The 14,156-nt window shown below is 43.3% G+C and overlaps 1 long non-coding RNA gene across 1 annotated transcript in view; it reads right to left on the bottom strand.

Moving 5' to 3' along the window:
- Positions 1-369: 369 nt before the first annotated feature.
- The window catches only part of LOC134139203 (uncharacterized), a 68,475-nt gene continuing 54,688 nt past the window's right edge, over positions 370-14,156 (bottom strand). The window contains exon 3 of the long non-coding RNA XR_009958089.1: positions 370-1,495. This is a non-coding gene — a long non-coding RNA (uncharacterized LOC134139203). The remainder of the gene's footprint in view (positions 1,496-14,156) is intronic.

Here is a 14,156-nt window from a genome sequence, read left to right as displayed (position 1 = left end):
TAACATATGGTTTGTTTAGCTATCTTGCAAGAGATTATTTCTGTTATCATTGTAAGTTGATTATTGTAATTATTGAAAGAGAGAGGGATGAGAGAGAGAGAGAGCATGCTGAAGGAAAATGGGGGGAATTAAAAGATAATAATAAAAGATAATAATAGTTTCCTTTGTTCTTATTTCTTTCTCTTGACAACCCACTATACATGCTAAATTCCAGTTTAATGTTAGAGTCAATCCCTCCTGTTGCTAACACACCCCAATCAATAACACAGGGTATTTAAACCCTAGACAACTGCAATTAACTTCAATACCAAAGAATGCTAAGAGCTGTCTCTCCTATTAGTGCTACAACCCTGTGAATATCACAGAATGTTTCTTTTCACCTCTTTATTCAGAATTCACTTCACATTTTTAAAGCTCTTTAGAAAGTATATGGCTTTAGACAAAAAAGAAGATAGAAATATGTACTTGTGTATGTGTGTATAAGAAGGGGAGAGAATGATTATATACTGCACCAATAGCCATGCTATTCTGCCATCACATTGAGCCCTCCATTACTTAGTGGCCAATGAGTGGGATGGGAAAGCAGAAACCCCCGAAGGTCAGTCCCGACCCTGCTGGTGAACCACTGTGCTCCCTTGCTTTAGTCATGAGGGAGCTATTTTCCAGAGGCAGTGAATATCCCCTGCTCTTGCGAAGTTCGAGGAAAGCGGCAGATGCTTGGCATCTCAGTAAGGAAAGCGCTACTGTTCCTAGGTGAGGAAATTTTTTGCTGTATTTCAGAGAGACACTGACCAATGCTTACGACACTGTAGGAGGATATCAGAGAGTCACATCTTCCCACCTGATCTTTCACCGCAGTGGGAAATGAAGATGCCCTCTTATGATTTAGATGGTGTTTAATAGGTGATATTTTCAGATCTTTTTGATCCAGGCTACTAAGTCTTTAAAAGACGCAGACTTTGAACTTGACTATATATTTGTTTAGAACTTGAGAGGAGGGTATGACTCAATGAGCTTGTGTTCTTGAAGAGGTCTGGACTTAAGTGGTGTTTCCCAAACCTTAATGACTTTGTGTCTGACTGGATCAGCAAAAAAAGAGAAAAGCATGGGTCCTTGTGGGACAGTACTACAGCCAGCAGTTAGCAGTGGAGCTGCATTTTCACATCACTACTAACTGGGCATGTCCCACCGAACTATTCCAGCTGGACTGTAACTCTCTCCTCAGCAGAGGCCGGCAGGGGTTCATGGTCAACAGACTTGATTGCTGCAGAGGGACACACTGGGAAATTTGTCCTCCAGTCATCAAGAGCAGAAGTGTCACAAAAGCAGTTTCATCTAACGTCCTGGCCTGACTCCAGACAGAGCCTGTGTGTCGTTCCAGGAATACTGGCAAGCAGCAAACCTCGCTCAGGTCGCAGGCGCAGTGCTGAAGCATCCAGCTATTCAAATGCTTCTCCAAAAATCCTCCCCGCAGACCAAACCCCATGAAACTGACCTGAAAAATAAAAAAACAAGAGATCAGTGCTGTGCTCTTTACAGTTGCTCTGTGGTAAATAAATACTGCATTACCTACAGTGTGCTCACATTAAAGGATTTTCTTCACTACAGGTTGTTACTCACTTCAGAATATTCAGCGTTTGCTTCCCCTTTTTGCCAGAGGACCTGATTTGTGATGTTGCATGAGACTTCAAAATGAACTGCAGCTCTGTTCCCTCTCACAGAAAAGGAGACTAACAAGCTGCATATCCTTGCCCACCTCTAATACAGAGGGAGAGCTACAGCCCATGTTATTGCTGTATAATGACGCAACTATTTATGATTGCAAAAGTTCTTGCCAGGGTTCCTACAGAGAAGAGGAGAAAGGCAGGACTTGACACTTTGAAGGTCAAAATAAAATGGTTGGCCCAAAAGGATGTTTTTCCGGAGACACAATAAGCCCCTTGAGGTCATCTGTGAACATAACAAAGCAGTAGGGACCAAAACAGATTTTTTTTTCTTTTGAGGGGTAGAAATCCAAAGATCAGACTGAAACTATTGTACAGAAGAAGCAGTTTTACCCTGTCTTCATTGTACATCAGTGCCCACCCTGACCTACATGCAAGAAGCAAAGGAATGAAAAAAATTGGAGCAAAAAACACTTTCAAATTAAACCAGCTTTCTCAAACCATTGTCACTAAGTAAACAAAACAATACAGAAGCCTGAACCTTCATTCGCTTTTTGGTTGCAAGCTCATGGCAGCTTTTATTTTTCTGAATTGATTTGGTTGTGTGAATTGCTTGTCAGTTTTAGTTTTTTGTCCCTGAAAATATTGTAAAGAACAGCTAATAGGGGCACAAAATAGTAAGTTTTATGTACATTGCAGAAACTATTATATGATGCAGTTTGTTAAAATCCTTGTTGTTCCCACAGCGGCATGTCAGGTTTGTCTAACACTCGGTCACCGAGTTACACTTTTATGGGTGCCGATTTATAGCATTATAAGTTTAATATAGTGATGCCTGGTAAAAAGTTTTTTTTTAAAAAAAAATAGTATTTTAGGCCCCAGGAAAATACCACAAGGGCACATGGCGGAAGCGGAGCCACAATTTATGGAGCGCTTGGAGAAGCCTGGAAGATCAAGTCCTAGTGATGGTTCGGAAAGGGCCACCCCGGCGCGGCACGGCACGGCGCGGCTCGGCTCGGCGCGGCTCGGCTCGGCGCGGGGTTCCCCGGGGCAGCGCTGCCCCCTGCCGGCCCGGCCCGGCCCGGCGCGGCTCGGCCCGGCTCGGCGCCGCGGCCTCTCGGTACGGCGGCGGCGGCAGCGCCCGCGGGGCAGCCGCCGGGCTCCCCCCAGCCCCGTTGGGAGGGAATGGGCTTGCCCAGGCCCCCGGGTCATACAGGTAAGGGGGTGGCTCGGCAGTAGTCGCGGGGACGTATAACGAGAGCTGTGTCACGCAGCAGCACCGACCACAAGCCTTCAGGGTACTGAATCGTTAAAAAAAAAAAATCCCTCAAGAACATGGCAACAAGAAAATAATAGGAATCAACAGATACAGCCCTTTAACTCCCTTTCATTGCTAATGGGAGCATCAAAATGTAAGTAAGTGGGGCAAAAGTTAAGAAGTGCCAGCGCTTACATACTAGAAGTAAAACATCAGCCTCAGGCTCACCAGTTCTCTCCCACATGTGCCTGACACTCCTGGAAAGACCTTGCACAGGATTGTTCCTTGTGCAGGGGCCACGTCTGTGAAGCCTTCACCTCTCTGGAGCATACCTTCAACCTGCGGGCTCTTTCAGGTCTCCTCTGAAACATCTGGGCAACTCCGAGGAAAAGCAGAAGCATTGCCACTGTTTTTTTTAGCCTTTTAAATTGCCAGTCTTTAGTGAGCCTTGATTCAACAGACTAGCAGGATCTAACATCATTGCCCACAAAACTAAACTGCATTAGTTTACAGTGGAGGTGGCATCGCAGAAGCAAACTGCCAGATGAACATGCTTTGGGGATGGAGGAAAGAAAAGTTTTGGGTAATGTCACATTCCCTCTGATCCATCCCCACTCTCTCTAATCCAAACAGCCACCTGCCACCAGCCATTCCCACCGCTAGATTCTGATTCAGCTTCAGTCCCTGCTTCTCTCTGTCACCCTTCTTTCCTTCCCTAGAACATCAATTTGTCTGATTGTTTGCTATTAACTGTTGATTATTCTGCACAGAAGTCCAAGGAGGATAATTAAAAACAGTTAAACCAACAGCAGTGGAAAGTAGCCTGCTGCTGAAGAGAAGAGGACTGTGCACAGCGAAAACATTCTTGCTCACTGTGGACTTGTGCAAGTCGGGGTGGCCCAGTGAGGCTGCCATGCAAAGGCCCACCGAGGGAAGGGCAGATTAGGGCCTGTTGATGATCTCATCTGAGAGCCAGGGAAAAAGTACTACAGGCCTGTTTTCTCTAGCAGAGCTGTTGGGTTACAGCACTAGGTATGGAGAGCCTCACAGCTAGCCAGCTGGGTGGGACATAAGTGAAGGCAATGGGCCAGCTCAGGACTGAGGTTTGCCTGATGTCTTTGAAAAAGTCCTGGGTCTGCACTGAAATGCAGAGACTTCCCTGACTGGAGTGATTTGTCTTACATGAAGCAGTGCAGCTTGCTGTCTCTGTTCCCAGGGACCCTCACACTGCTCCAGTGTGAAGCTCCCCAGCGAGCACTGGGAATGGGGTGCTCCCCGTTCCATTAACCAACGAGACCAGAAGCCCTGGCAGCACAGCACACACTGAGCTCTGCAGCAGTGGCCTCCAAGCTCTGAGCAATTTCCACATTAAATTTGCTGAATGTATTGAAGAAATTCAGCTTTCTGCTTTCTCCAGCAGCAGCTCTTTTTAGACAAATTGTCAGCAGAAAACCTTTCAAGAAATCGTCTTGCTGTGAAATACACTTTTGTTGCTGGAAATAAAGGACATGGGCAAATGTTGGAGCTGATAATACAAAGTGCCCACTCACGCCTGTGTCAACACAGATCATTTTTATACACAGTAATAGACAACATGGAGTGTTGAGAAGAAGAAGCTTGAGCAGGAAAAAATATACACATGATGAATATAAACCTTGAAGGAGAAAATGCTAGAAGGTTTTAGTGAGATAGATTTTTTTTTTTTTTTTTTTTTTTTTTGCTTCTCTTGTTATACAAAAAAGAATTGCTGGTCAATTAGAATGACAAAAGTTTCTCCAGTTGTACATGCAAAACCGGCTCTAAACTCAGACCTCAGAGCATTTAGTACTTCCCATCTGTGAGCAGAAACAGCCTGTGACTGTGCAAGTAAAAGGGGGAAGTGAATGGGTAGAGAAGAAGGTAGAGGTCTCCAGGGACAGCAGCTCCTGATTGTATTTAATAGTATAATAAAGAAAACAGCTTTTCTTTTTAAAAAATGAAGCCTGTAGCTAGAAGGAGCAATTAACTCCTTTGCTACTGAACTTGTTCCATCACGGACAAGACCAAGGCTTGGTCCCTGGGCATGCGCAGCTGAGGTAACATAGCTGTTTCTGCTAAAAGGGAGAGACCTTATTCCTCTCTCTCTTGTCTTTACCTCTCTCCTTCTCCTTGCCCTGTGGTCCTATCTCTTCCCTTGTGTCAGCCCTTGTTGCCCACCAAACCCTTCAGTGAACTACACTAATAGTTAGCCTAGCAGGTTATGATCTTGTTTTCCAGGGTGGTTTTCTGCTGTCTTAGTGAGTTAAAGCCACTCAGGGTATGAGATACACAAGGTAACAAGAGGCCAAATGGAGTTGGAAAGAAAAAAAAAATCTTTCTCCAAAGGGAAAGAAGCTGAACACCAAAGCCTGGTAGGGAATTCAGTATTTTTTAAGAAACAGACCTTGAGTAAATCCCAACCTTGACCTCTGTATGGGTGACAGTCTTGTTTCCCAATTAAAATCAGCAATGCAGAAGTGGGTTAAAATAAAGAAGGAAAAAAAAATTGGAACTCTTTGATTTTCGAAGAGAGGCTCAGGACAGCCCAGCTGTGAATATAATGAGCATCTTTTGTTTCCTCCATAGGAGACCTGTAAGGATACAGCTCCTACAAAGATACAGGCTCAACAAACTGATAAGGCATGATTACAGGAACTGTGCCACATTGCTAAAGCAAAGCATACTTTGGGACACATAAATAATATTTTTTTTCTGAAAAAGGTGGAGCTAATTGCAAATTCTCCCGGTTTCACTGAAATCTGCTCTCAGCTTCATTTCATAAAGCCTGAGCCAAGGAAATGTGAACAGCTGGGATACCAGAGGCAGGACAGAAAGGGCCAGAAATTCTGTGTAGGAGAAAATGCAAAAATACAAACTGAATGAGGCTTAATACATCAGGGATGAACACTGCTTTGACATTTTTTTAATAATATCCCACAGCCTGAAGACATGGTGCTCGATGCTATAAGAAAATAGCTTTCATCTGAAGCCTGATGTTTCAAAAGAAGCACAACTTAAAATCCTACTAGATGTTTAAAAACTAACCTATTTAGCAGCTGTAAAGCCTAACCATAATGTCTTGCCTTTGTCCACTAAATCACATTACACTCCAGCAGTGGGATGTATATTCTGCTTTGCTGTGCTACTTCACCTTCTCAAAACTAGGGCTTTCTTGCTGATTGTGCCACTAGCTTTATACAGTACTTGTTCTAGACCTTGTATTGAGGGCTGGTCAAGTGGGATCTGAGAGACATCTCTGAAAGATCTGACCTCCTGCCAGGTAGCTCAGGAGCCAAAAGCCAAGACCTGAGCTGAGGTAGTTTGGGAAAAGAGAACAGATTTCTTTTAGGATTCAAGAAATAAAAGGTGACTCCTGAATTTCACAGCCACAGGACACCCATTGATCCCAGTAACACAGAGCCATGGCAGTAGAGTACTGCTCTCCATACCACAGTATGATATATGGGCAGAGAGTGAGGGTTCCTGCCATGGCAGGCCTGTACTGAAACAAAGCGGGCTCTCCCTGTTTCATTTGCAATCTCGGCAGGTATTTTAGTCTCTTGAACCCAGTACGGTTTGTTTCCTGCATCCTTCCTAATAAAGACTAAATGCATGTTTCATTGATGCTCAGCTGTTCTTAGGTGGACAGGCAGGTCACAGCACTCTGCATCAGGCTGCTAAAATGTGACTCCTCGAAGCCTCAGATCTTCAGATCAAGGCTCTCATTTATGCCATTCACTTAGGAGATTTCATCCTGTCCAGGAATTTGTTCTCTATGCTGGGAAAGTCATCTTTATGGCCCAGTCTTCAGCTCTGTGCTGAGCTTGGTAGCCCAGTGGCAGTTTTATAACTCTCTCCCCTTCTGTGGATATGCTAGACCCAGAACCAACAATCCTTATTATTCAAATCAATGAATGGCTCCCAAAGTCATAGATTTTGTCCAAAAGTTGTAAGCTCAAGTATATTACTTAGGGACAATTTGAATTTGCCTTAGTCTGTGTTTCCCTATGAGTAGCTGGCTGGAGATTTGCTGTTTTAAAAAGAAGAAAAGAACAGAGGCATTAATTCCTTCTAATCACTCAGCTCCAGGAGACAAACCTACAAGACATCACAGATTCAGTAAAATCCTGAGCTGGCAACATCCCAGCTCTGGGGCCTCTAAAGAGCCACTGGGTGAAACCAGGTTTCATAGCTCATCAGCACAGAGCAAACACAAACTTTATTATTTAATCATTGTCGCTGGAAGAATTATCTATCCTTTATCTCCGAAAGAGAGAAAGAGATTAACTTTGGAAGCCTATAAGCCACCACTGAAATGCCACTGTTAACCATTCACTGTTAATCAGCACATCCAGCTCTAATGCACTTAATCAGAGCAGCTGATATTTGGTTATAAACAAAAGTCAGCCAAGTGGAAGAGAGGAAGAAAATGTCCATAGCCAATGCTTGGGGCTGGCATCTTCTGCTCATGGCAGCTTCTGACTCAAATAAACACCCGAGCAGCACGGTGGCAACTCCTGGCAGATTTTTCCAGATCCATAACTGATTACAGCCAGTTTTGGCAGCACATTTAAATGACACCGGGAAGTTATCAGAAAGGCTCCCTGTAATGTAACTTCCAACACTGGACTAACAGATGCTTTTAGGAAGCCAGCCCCTGGTCAGAGAAAATGTTTCCTGGGGTCTTTGGGAGAAGTCCTACCTGCCAGCTGTTAATGGATGGGGTTGAACTGCAGTCAGAATGTTAATAAGCCTATTATGAACAGCACTTTATCTTATGACAAAGGTGGATTTAATGGTGCTGAAAGGTTTCCCAAAGTAAATTTCAAAACATCCTAATACTGCAGCGAAGACTCCATTAGTGTACTTATTAATTACAATGCAGCCACATTTCATCAAGGCTGCTTCAGCAATCCAGGATCTGAATCCTCCAGGAGAAGAATTTTGCATAGAAGTGCTCTGCACTCCAAAGATGAGAACATGAGGATCTGTGCCACAGCAGAAAGGAGCTCCTTGTGGTTCTGGGCCATGCAGAAGGACTGCTGTAGCAAAACACCATCTGCAAATTTACTTTGAAGCATTTTGTCAGAGCACAGCAAACAAGACAGTAGAAAAACTCTCTACTCTGCAAAGATACATGGAAGCTGAGGTCAAAGAGACCATTAAATGGTGCAATCTGACCTTGCAGAAGCCCTTAACGTAATGTTTCTTATTTCATCTTCCACCTTTACTTCCACTCTGCTTTCTTTTGTGATAACTCTAACCTTGATATCTATCACGAGCTCTACTCTTCTGTCATCCAAATGCTTTGAAACATCTCCTCAGCTGATTCAATGAGTCCCTGCCTCATGGAGGTTTGCAGGTTAGGTCCAAATCTCATAGCTCCCTAGCCACCCTCCATAGCCTCTCTGGGATATTTTCATGAGGCCTTTGTCTGCACCATGAATCCTCCAGCAAAAGTGACAGTCAAGTCAGCTTCTCCCATGCCTGCTTTTACAACCTAGTGTGACATGTATTAATTCTTATTCTTAACACGCTTGGACTCATATACTTTAAAGTTCAGGTCAATCTCAAGGCCAAGATGAATCCTTGTGTCTCAGGACTGATGCTGTTCTTTTGACTCTGCTGGTCAGGGGCCTGTTCTATCTTAGATGCTCTTGCCTGGTTTCCATGAAGACTGTCTAGAGGAGATAGGGAGAATGATCCTTGTTTTACAGCACTGTCAAAGGACATCTTTCTTTGTCTTTCAGCTTATGGTTTAGGTTAATAGTTAAGCGTGAATGAATGTAGGCTTTTGTGGACCTTCTAGAGTCAAGATTTTGAACTCTTTCCTTCCCTAGGAGCAAGCACACTCAGAGGGGGAGAAAACAAGGTGTGCAATTTACATAAAACTCTGGCATAATATCATGGCGTCTTTCATAGCATCATAAAGGTTTTCTTTTTTCTGCTCATCACCACTGTCTCTTCTTGAATACCCTGTGTGCACTGAAGCTACCTACGTTCTCATGCTGTAATCTGCATCTCATTCAGCAACCACGGATCCCTGTAAACCCCTGCCCCTGCAAAAAAACAACAGAAAAAAATCACTTCACAACTTCTCATTGACAACTTCTCATTTCCTAACTTCACTGAGCTTTCCAGTTGAACAACTACTCTTGCTGCAAAGGGAGCGGCACTGGTCTAAAGAAGACCTTCTTCATCTCAGCTGGCTCATCAATCATTTTCAAAGAGGAGTTTAAAAGTCTTTTCCAGTGGGAAAGGGGACCTAATATTCTCCATCAACTCAGCTGCACTCGAAGCTCTCAAATGCATTGTAACTATCTTTACCATCTTCAGCAGTCAAAGAGCAACTTCACTCAAAATAAGAAATAATGCTTCTTCTATAGTACTTTCTATCCAAGACTGCTAATATCATAGAATCATAGAATGGTAAGGTTGGAAGGGACCTCTGGAGATCATCTAGTCCAACCCTCAGCATAGCCCATAAGGGGACTGAACCCGTGACCTTGGCATTAGCAGCACCACACACTACCCAACTGAGCTAAACCTGCCCCCTAAAGCCCTGAATTATTTCTCATACCATCCCAGGACTCATCATCTTCCTTTTGCAGTTTGAGGAGCTGACTCAAGGCACTGTGAAGCAGTTTGTCCCCACTGACAGGGCACAGTGTTGGGACAGAGAGGCTCTGTCTCTCTAGCCCTGACTCACTTCGCCATTCCTATACACTCCTACTTGCTGCCTCTGCCTCCTGTGAAGACACCATGAAAGATACCATGCTCTTTGAACCCTCTTTTGTGGTGAGCATGTCCAGATCTCATCAGAATTCTAGCAGATATTAACACTGTATCCGGAAGAAAAAGCGTTCCATTTCGGTTTTCTAACAGGAAGAAAGGTGAAACCACTTCCAAGGTGAAGAAGAAATTGCTCTGAACTTGGAAAGGGTCCTATTCAGATCATCTGGCCCATCACCTGACTTATATGCCATCATGGAGTCATATAAGAGTGAATTTCAACATCTTTCTGAAAAGGTATCATTAGAGAAAGAGTTCCTGGTTAACACAAGTATCCACATAGCTCTAAGAAACAACAGGACTATGACAGATCTAGGAATTTCTGTTTCATACTCTACTCCAAATGTAAATCACAGAAACCTTGGCAGATTTCAGAGAGGAAATGATAAGCTTCCCAATATTTGTCATGAGTGACCAGAGAAGTACATAAAACCACAAACAAAGCCATTTCTATTGCTAAATGAGTCCTGAACATGGTATTTTTTTTTTGAAAATGCAAATAATAGAAATTAATCTGTCAGCCTATGTTCAGGCCCTAGCCTGTTCCACAGTGAAACATTGAGAAAGCTGGTTGAAATAATTATTCTTAACTTATGCAATCATTCTTTTTCTTTCTGAAGGCTAATGGAGTGAAAACATGGCTTTCCAGACCTTTGCTAATGACAGAGTCAGAAATAATGATCGGGGACCCGTATGTTCCTCTCATAATGAGAAAAGCAACACAAAATGATAGGGATGTGAGTCCTGAACAATCATTTCTTCTTTATTTAAAAGGCAAATGGAGCATTCAGACAAGTTCTTTAGGTTAATGGAGCCAAAAATAAGGTTTCGAGGCAAGGATTTTTCATTGATAATGCAGCACAGGCAATATCTTCACTGGAGGAAAGAAATATTTACAGATGTTAAGTTTTCACTGACAGAGAGCCAACATCATAGCAAATGCTGTAGGGGTAAGCCAAATTCATGCTTTGCTTCACATTCCCCCAGTCTGCATGCGCAGGACCGTGGGGTGCAGAGATATAGCCTACCTGGCCTAGGTTTTAAGCAGTGGAGCAGTACAGGAAGGTTGCAGACTAGGTGAGCCCCTAATCAGATTCAGAGGAGGGGGCACCACAAATCTGAAGATTGCTCCTCACATGTCTGTCCCCTTAAACTCACGCCCCCAGCTGAGACGTGTCCCCACACAGACATGCACGCACACACTCCATATCCTCGCCTGCGGCGCAGATGCCGGCTGCAGCCTGCACAACCCCCTGCAAGATCAAATGATGCTGTGACTCCCGCTCCACTGCTGCTCGCTGAGGGTTGCCGGGTTTGGACAGGCTAAGCCCAGGCTGGCCCAGGATGCCCCTCAATGCCAAGGCCCCAGCAGCCCCTCAGGCTGTTTTACCTGAGGCTACCCTTGAAGCCAGGGACACAGCAACTGCAGCAGGGACAGATGGACTTGCTCACAAGACATTCAGATCCCCCTCAAGCAGCAGCTGCAAAGGAAAGGGTAGGGTGTAGGGAGCCTCCCAGGTATGTTGCTGATGATCAGATATGATTTGTTTGATATCGTCTACAAGCAAGTGGAAGGAGAAGTGAGTACCTGGAAAGACTTCTGCCCTGTAAGGTCCTTTTTGGAGACATGCACCTGTTGCCTTTCCATAGGCTACCAAAGATAGTGGAGTTTTCCTAACCTTGGGACAGCAGTTCAGTTCGAAGTCTCCAGAGAGATCTATTTTTTCGCCACATCACTACTGGAAGCAGGTTCATGTTTCCCTCGTTCTTTTCATACTCATCAGTTCTCCTGTAAATAGACCTGACACTACAGCCATAGGCTGAGGGCTTTTAGAAAAAGGAACCTTAACTCCTTTGTCACTAGCATCATGTACATTAATTTAACAATTCTGCTTTCATTTCTGGCACAACAGGAGGAGAGCTAGGTTTAGGCACAGTCTCTGCCACACAGTCCTGATTCACTGCTCTCTCTATAGAAACACAGGACAAAGCCTCCTCTTCACTCTTAACAAAGCCCATCCTGCAATGGAAGAATCCTCACAATCCTTCTCAGGATACTGATTGAGGCAGTTAAAAATCCAAATACAGGTACACCAGTGTCATTGATTAATCAAAAGTAGGAGGTAGTAAATAATCTACTGAAGGAGTTATGAAAAAAAGCATATTTAGTACAATTAACAGTCTCTCACATCTTTCAATATGAGACCGTCACAAGTAAAAAAACATTCTTCTGACAGTCACTACGATATTTATAACTCAGTATTATCATGAGGCAATCTCCTGGAAAGAAACAGATCATAGTTCATGGATACATTTACTTTTTATCAAAGCCTGTTCTGTGTTTATACATTAGAAAGGGAAATTTAAACCCATTGATCTGTGAGGGTTAATGCCAGGAGAAACAAATTCAAGAAACTCGTTTAATTCTCAATCACTACCTTAATAAAGCTATCTGCTTTCTTAGGTTGTGATCTCATCAACCTTCACAAGATCAGTGGCAAGAGCTTTGTGTACTCAATAGGAAACCATTAACATGTTGAAAAGAACCATGTAGTGATGGAGGAAAGTTGCCCCCTCCTGCAAGTTAGAACCTGAAATCAGCACCCTGGGTGACATTTGCCGTATATAATGTATGTGTAATTTATTAGTCAATACACGAATCTTTAGTCATAAGCACAACACAAAACTTAGGGAAGGCATAAGCCCCTTTGATCAGCTTGCTCCTGAGCAGAAAAAGCATTCAAGGAAAAGGATATCACCAGGAGCAGGGTGACATGTGCTGAGTATGTTCCAGGTCTCAACAGCCACCTACACTACCACTAAGTTCAATTCACTCATCACTGGTAGACTGTGTCATCTTCCATGTAAGACACTAACACTAACATACACAACTAGCTAAAAACAACCTGTGCTGGCAAAGATCACTGGCAAAACGATCAGTGATAAGATCCAAATGTACTACAGGTAACAGATATTTCAAGGTAAAAGAAAACAAACTGTGTTAGAACTATCATGGATAAGTGTCAACCAGATCAGTACAGTTCCTTGGTCCTAGAGTCTAGGTGAATGACTTGGCATTTGGAAAACATTAAAAAGTGTTTTATTGGAACGGGTACAGTGTACAACACAATCCTATTGCTCTCTGTAACCATTCTGTCCCCATCATTATTGACTACTCCATCAATCTGTGTCATCCCCAGATTTTATCAGCAGCAATTTTATATTTATTTCCAGATCACCAACAGAGAAATTGAGTAATATCAGACACAGCAACTGTTTTATAAAAACCTCACTTCCATCAGCTAGCATGCCCTGCTTCTTTTGACTCATTAACTCAAAATTTTGTGTTGTGCTATGTCAAACACCTTGCATAAACACATTATCTCTCTGCAGTCACTGTTAACAACTAAATTTGTAATCACATAAAAAAGAAAGCTATTCTGTTTAGCAGGCCTTACCTTCGCGAAAGCTATATTGACTGATGTTAATTTTATTTTTAGTTGGCAACAAAATCTCTTATTTCCCTGTGCATTACTATACCAGGTAGTGATATCAGGTTGATTGGTTTATAATTACCTTAATCATTCCTCCCAACCCTCTCAAGTACTGGCAAGACCTTAGGACCTTTGCAGTCTTCTGGAATAGCCCCAGCACCACCAGGTTCATTAAAAGCATTCACTGCACCAGGCATTTCTTAAGCCAGCTCTCTTAAGACTCTTAAGTATATTTATCCCAATAGACAATGTTTAACAGCCTCCTTGGTTACTTCTCCTTAGAAGTAATCATCCTTATCTAGGTCCATATGCTGCTGCTTTTAAAATACAGAGTGGAGATCATTACATAATGCCTTTGACTCCCTAGCTTCATTATAACATCTTTAATCATCTCCACCTGATAACGTTCCTACTGTTCCCAAACATACAGAAAATCTTTGTTGCCTCTACTACCTCCTTTGGCCAAACAGGTGCATTTATGTGACGAGTTTAGCTGCCCTCCTTCCCAGCAATGACCTCTGCCGCACTTTTCCTTCCTCTGAGCTTGGAGGAGTTTGGCAGGAGCAATCCTGGCTCCACGGAAAGTGAATCCTCCCCAGCAGCTCAGGGCAGCACCAAACTGGGAGTATCACAGATCAGAAACAGAAGGCAAGTCCAGAAGAAGGATTGAGAAGGTCTCCCAATAGCTGCCTAGAGATTCAGAGATTTTCTGTAATTTTCAAATAACCTAAAGGTTAATAGAGCCAATAGCCCTGCCTGCAATTAGAGGAAAACTGCATGAGGAGAAAAATTTGCTCCCATCTTCAGGATGTTGAGGCTTCTCTTCTTCCATAGAAAGGTCAGGAAAGTAAGATAAAAGCTGGCACAGAGCCTGTAACAGAGACAGGAACAGAAGTCACCCCTCTAAACTACTAATTTTGTCTTTTCCTC

The sequence above is a fragment of the Rhea pennata genome, chromosome 3 (assembly GCF_028389875.1).
Source record: "Rhea pennata isolate bPtePen1 chromosome 3, bPtePen1.pri, whole genome shotgun sequence".
NCBI classification, from domain to species: domain Eukaryota; kingdom Metazoa; phylum Chordata; class Aves; order Rheiformes; family Rheidae; genus Rhea; species Rhea pennata.
This window is presented reverse-complemented; position numbering and strand designations above follow the sequence as displayed.